This window comes from Zingiber officinale, chromosome 3B (genome assembly GCF_018446385.1).
Source record: "Zingiber officinale cultivar Zhangliang chromosome 3B, Zo_v1.1, whole genome shotgun sequence".
Classification (NCBI taxonomy): domain Eukaryota; kingdom Viridiplantae; phylum Streptophyta; class Magnoliopsida; order Zingiberales; family Zingiberaceae; genus Zingiber; species Zingiber officinale.
In genome coordinates, this window is record NC_055991.1 from 25,336,519 (window position 1) to 25,342,814 (window position 6,296).

At 35.9% G+C, this 6,296-nt stretch overlaps 1 long non-coding RNA gene across 3 annotated transcripts; it reads left to right on the plus strand.

The window, feature by feature from the left end:
- The first annotated feature begins 578 nt into the window (after positions 1-578).
- Positions 579-2,794, plus strand: LOC121968154. Of its 3 annotated transcripts, XR_006107970.1 has the most exons (6): positions 579-712; positions 798-933; positions 1,979-2,069; positions 2,267-2,358; positions 2,488-2,595; positions 2,774-2,794. It is a non-coding gene; the product is annotated as an uncharacterized LOC121968154 (long non-coding RNA). The 3 variants fall into 3 exon arrangements; XR_006107971.1 differs by lacking the exons at positions 579-712; positions 798-933 and adding an exon at positions 1,859-1,874 and having other exon boundaries at positions 1,976-2,069; XR_006107969.1 differs by lacking the exons at positions 579-712; positions 798-933 and adding an exon at positions 1,859-1,874.
- The last annotated feature ends 3,502 nt before the right edge of the window (positions 2,795-6,296 follow it).

Sequence of the window (6,296 nt, forward strand, 5' to 3'; positions counted from 1 at the left end):
TAAATAATAAGGTTATTTGGGAAATAGCCTTATAAAATTTTTCCGGAATTTTTAGAAATTTTCTGAAAATTTTTCGTAGCTCGTACGACAGGTTTTAAGGGGACAAATTGACGGCGCGAATAAAGCTTGTTTGGAATACCCATTTAAATGAGGAAATATTTTTTTTATATAATCCTTTTTCCTTATTTTCTTTCCCAAACGCCGAACCTTTCTTCCCCAACCCCTCGCGACCCGACTTTCTCTCTTCTCTGTTCTCTCTCGCGGACGATCGACGCCGACGGAGCAAGGCTTCAGCTCCGGCGATCTTTTCTCTGCCGGAATCGACCCTTAAGCTCAGATCCAGCCGAAGCCCTTCTCCTTCTCAGTCCGATCTCTCTCTTCTCTCACGCGGAAGATCCGACGCACCCGACGCCGACAGAGGGCAACTGCTTTCCGACGATCTGGGCCTCTTCACGTCGCCTGAGGACCGTCGCCGGATTCTTGAAGGTGCTGACGCTGTCCAAGCTCTTCCGATGGAGCAATCCCTTCCTCGGCCGGTTCTTACGCGTGAGCGACGATGGCTAGGTGGCTAGGGCACGGTGGAGGGCTTGGTTTTGGTTGTTTCCGACCGATTGACCCTTCGTTTCCTCCTTCTTGAGCTGTTCACATAACGATCCGTGGCTCCTCAAAGTGGATCGGATTGGGCGATACCTTCTGGAGACAACCGATTGAGGTAAGCTTAGGTCTTCTTCTCTGTTACCGATCCTCTTCTTCTTTTCGGTTGAATTAGGTTACAGATTTGGAGACGTTGGTATCAGGGAGGTGTTCTTGAGCTGCCGAGAAGAGGCTAGAAGGATGGTTAATTGATCAGTGATCTCCCTGCTTGACCTCCTGTTGTGATCCGATTGATTCCAATGAGGTTGAGTGCTGTGGATCAACAAGCACGACTGTGAGGTGAGGTTCTGTGTACTGTAGGTGTTCTTGGTTCTGCTCTACTTGTTCCAGCATCAACAGTAGCTGTGATTTGAGGTAAGGTGTAGGAATTAGGGTTAATTGGATTACTATATCAGTTAGTATGATTGGTATATCATTAGTTGATACATGTTGTAATTAGTTGTTGATTGTGTGTAGATTTATTTAGTTTAGAATTAATCTAATGGATAAGAGTTCATCTCCTCTTAGGTTTGTGTATATCCTAATTCTCCCATGTTTCTACCTCTTTTTCTAACAATTAGGATAAGAGTTCTATGATAGAGTTCTAGGTTTTCCATACTTTATTTATTTTTTTAATATCTTTTTTGTTTTGTTCTATGATAGAGTTCTAGGTTTAGTATGTATATTATCTTGATGACATATTAAACGTTTTCTTTCAACTTAGGTTCCTGCAATCTCTATGATTCATTTGCAATCTAGTTTATTGAACTATCTCTCTTATAACAATAGCAAATCTGTTTGGCACAAGCCAAAGAATGATCATATTTATATACTGTTATCCATAAAAAAAATTAACTTTGTGGCAATTACATGATGGAAGGGCATAATACCAAGGAAAAACTTTGTCAGTTACCTCTACCTATTAAAATATAATGATAGGTTTTTTCAAGTTTTGTAATTACAAGTTTTGTAAAACTTGTGTGAATAATACATGATATTTATTTGTTTAAAATATAATGATGTAGGAATCAATTTTTTATATGTGATTTTCTTTCTTGGTAATCAAAAAGTTAACTTGCATGTTTGATTGTTTTGGAGATTTTTTGTCTTAATGAGTGATTCACCTTTGTTTAGAACCCTCCCAAGCTGGCTACTCCTCTATTTGATACTAAAATGGCAGAGGACCCTAAGATGACATACATAGACCTAGATAATCTTCAAATTATGTTTTGAACGAAGAGGTATTTACTTATATTCGCAAGCATGTTATATATAAGTCTGCCACTAGATTCATGTCTTTAATGTACTGTTGAATTGATAGCACTAATTCTTTTCCGCACAGTAGTGTTTGGTCTTGCATTGTGATGGCGTCTGAGTGTTGGCTTGGTCTATGTTGGCTTGCTACATATCTAGAAAGCTCCATGATTTGTGCTAAGGTAGTTCTTCTCAACGAGCATATCTGAGATGGAACTTCCATGCTACTTGCTTTTCCGAGTTTGATTTGCTGCTACAAGATCGGAAAGATATTATGTAATTGTTGTTCCTTTTGGTCGAACAGTTTCACTTTTCCGTCTTAGTTTCTTGTATGTTCTTTGTTAAATAATTATGTGGATTTAATTCTTATCGGTAACAGCTGAAGCGTATCCAATTTGGATTTTCCAGCTCAAAATATCAGTAGATTTGTTGTGGTAGTGCCTTAACAGGATTTGAGACTTCTCCATTCAGGTAGGTTATGCTCGTTTGACTCACATTATGATAATTATTTTTAATTTTTTATAATTTAAGTAATAAGTAATGATATATGTATCTTTTGAATTGTGTCGTAATGATTTTGTATATATTTCTATATTTAAGGAAAAGACAAGTCCGGTAGATACAAAAATTACAAGATTGCAAGTTTGGATTGAAGGTCACAAGAAAAAAAATGGGGAGCCTAGTACTCAAGTTGTTGGAGAGAAAATAGTAAGCATGTCCACTCATTTTAGATTCCTTTAGTATTTTATTTCACTGATCTTGTTTTTCATAAGAATTTATACTTAAGATCTCTATTTATACAGCCTAAAATGTTTTTTCTGTACCTCCTTGTACATGTGTTCAAGCTGTTTTTTACTTGTGAGTTGGTACATGTGTTCAATTTCAGGTGGACCTAATTCGACCAAATCATGAAATGCAGTTTCTCGATGATGCAATAGGAAGCACGGTCGCATGATTATCTAAATTTATAGTATTGTGTGATTGATACATATTATACTAATTTGTTTGGATTGTAAGTTGAATTGTTGTTATGTAATTGCTAGTTTGTTAGAGATTTCATATATTGTTTTAGATGTTTTGAGTTTTTGTGGTATAATGAAAAGCTATGACTTTTATTAATTCTATATGGATTTGATTTGTACTAAATTTGTTGTAAAATTTTAATTTATTATTTTTGTCAATTTTTTTTAATATAGTTAAGACCATTAACAGCATACGTTTGCGCGCTGTCGATAGTATTTTTCGCAGCGCGCAACGCACGCCGCGGATAATAGTATTCGCGGCGTGCTTTCCGCGCTGCAGAAAATACTATCCGCAGCGCGCAAAGCACGCCGCGGATAATAGTATCCGCGGTGTGCGTTGCGCGCTGCGAAAAATACTATTCGCAGCGCGCAAAGCACGTCGCGGATAATAGTATTCGCGGCGTGCTTTGCGCGCTGCGGAAAATACTATTCGCAGCGCGCAAAAGCACGCCGCGAATAATTTATGACTTTCAACAGCTTTTAACTGTGCAGCGCACAATGCGCGCTGCGAAAAGTGAATTTGCGTGCTGCGAAAAGCCATTTTTGTTGTAGTGTTATGAATATTTTGCAGTTCTATTTTTGTAGATACATCTTGTATTTCTTTAACTTTTATTTCTGCATTTTAGTTTCCCAATTTATGTTTTTATAAATTCTATTTTTCTCTTTTATTTGCATTCTAGTGCTATCCAATTTCTCTTGCACTTCTAGCTTGCTCAGATAAAATGGTTCTAAGACCATTGAAAGATTATAGGGCTCCAAAGTTTGCCAAAGAGCTAGGGCTCATCATACTACCAAAAATTCAAGCGAAGAATTTCATGCTTAGACCATCTTTTATCTCTAAGATTCAAAAGGACCGATTTTGGGGATCAGATTCAGAGAATCCAGATTCACATCTCATGGAGTTTCACAGATATTGTAACACATAGAAATATGAGGGGGTTTCTACTGATTCTATATGACTTATGGCTTTTCCTTTCAGTCTTAAAGATGCTACAAAGGTTTGGTTCAATACTATGTAACTCGAAAGTATCAAAACTTAGGACGAGTTAGAGCAGAATTTTTTGAATAAATATTTTCCCTCAAGGAAAACCACTCATTTGAGGAATCAAATTTTACATTTTAAGCAATTAGACGGAGAGGGATTACATCAAGTTTGGGATAGATACTTATTCCTTCTGCATCAGTGTCCACATCATGATATTGAGAATTGGTCGATTATTCACTTATTTTACATTGGACTTTCTTTACAAAACAAAAGTCAGTTAGATGTGACATCTGGAGGATCTTTCACAAGGAAAAGTTTGGATGAAGCACATAAAATAATTTATCAAGTAGTGTCGAAGCTTAATGAATAGTTGGGACAAAATTTGATGACCCTTTCATTGTGTGCATTTGAAGCAAAAGGGAATAAGGAGAGATCGATAGAAGGAAATGAACTAGGGCATGAAGATGCTAAAACTCAAAACAACTTGGAAAAAGTCATCAATTTGTAATGTGAGGATCTCTAAGATTTATTCCCTTGGTGTGGTGAGTCCTTATCATAATGTTAGGAAGAATGATTTCTTCAACTGATATTATTGTAGAAGAGAAATGTGGTAATATTTTATATACATGGAGAACTTAGACTATGAAAAAATGGTACAAGAAACTGAGAAAATTTTAGAAGTCATAGTGAATGGGGAAATAAAGTTATTAGAGCAAGATCCAACATTGCCTAAGATCATGCAGCCTCAAGTGGAGCTAAAACCTTTGCCGTCCAACCTTAAATATGCATTCCTTGGTCCAAATTCTACTTTTCTAGTAATAATTAATGCAAATTTAACTGAGCTAGAAATATAGAAATTAATTAATGAGCTAAGGTTGCATAGGAAGCCGATTAGATACATCATTGATGATATTAAAGGAATTAGTCATTCCATTTGTATGCATAAAATTCTACTTGAAGAAGGGTACAAAAATTCAGTTGAATATCAAAGGAGATTAAGCCCAAACTTGAAAGAGATAGTGAAGAAGGAGGTACTAAAGTTTCTAGATGCAGAGATTATCTACCCATCTCCAATAGTGAGTGGGTGAGCCCGGTGCATGTGGTTCCAAAAAGAGGAGGAATGATCATCATCTGAAATGAAAGCAACAAACTGATTCCAATGCAAATAGTCACAGGATGGTGAATGTGCGTTGATTATAGAAAATTAAACAAAGAAACAAGAAAAGACCATTTCCCCCTACAAGTTATTGATGAGATGCTAGAAAGATTAGAAAAATACTCATATTTCTACTATTTGGACGGATATTTTGATTCCTTTCAAATTCCAATACATCCCTAAGATCAAAAGAAGACCACCTTTACATGCCCTATGAGACCTATGCTTATCATCGTATGTCATTTGGACTTTGTAATGCCCCGGTTACCTTCTAACAATGTAGATAGCAATCTTTTCAGATTTAATAGAAAAAATCATGAAGGTATTTATGGATGATTTCTTAGTTTATAGGAATGACTTTGATATTTGTCTATTAAATCTTTCTATAGTCCTTTAAATGTATGGAAATGTGAACTTGGTCCTAAATTGGAAAAAAAATGTCATTTCATAGTTAAAGAAGGAATTGTCATGGAACACAAAATTTCAGAACATGGAATTGAAGTGGATCAAGTCAAAGTAGAAGTGATTGAGAAACTGCCACCACCAATTAATGTTAAAGGAGTAAGGAATTTTTTGGGGTCATGTTGGATTCTATCGATGCATTATAAAGGAATTTTCAAAAATCTCTAAGCTATTGAATAATATGTTGATTTAAGATATTGAATTCTATTTTAATGATAACTGCTTGGAGGCCTTCAAGAAGATTAAAAAGGCCCTTATTACAACCCCAGTAATTCAAGCTCCGGACTGGGAGCTCCCGTTCAAAATTATGTGTGATGCTAGTGACTTTGCAGTAGGTGCAGTTTTAGGACAAAGAAAGGATCAAATATTACATGCAATTCATTATGCTAGCAAGACATTAGTTGCATCCTAAGTAAACTATTCTACCACAAAAAAAGAATTATTGGCAGTAGTCTTTGCATTTGACAAGTTCAGATCTTATTTGGTAGGCTCAAAAGTAATAGTGTATACTGATCACGCTATCATTTGATATCTGATTAGTAAGAAAGATGTCAAACCATGACTTATTAGATGAATTCTGCTTCTTTTGGAATTTAATTTAGGAATCAGGGATAAGAAAGAGGCAGAAAATATAGTGACAGATCAGTTATCCTATGTATTGTAAAATGGGCAAAAGGATGCAGAATTTGATTCACCTATTAATGACATTTTTCCGGATGAACACCTTTTGACATTGGCTTGTATAAAGGTTCCTTGGTATGTAGATTTTGCTAATTATCTTACA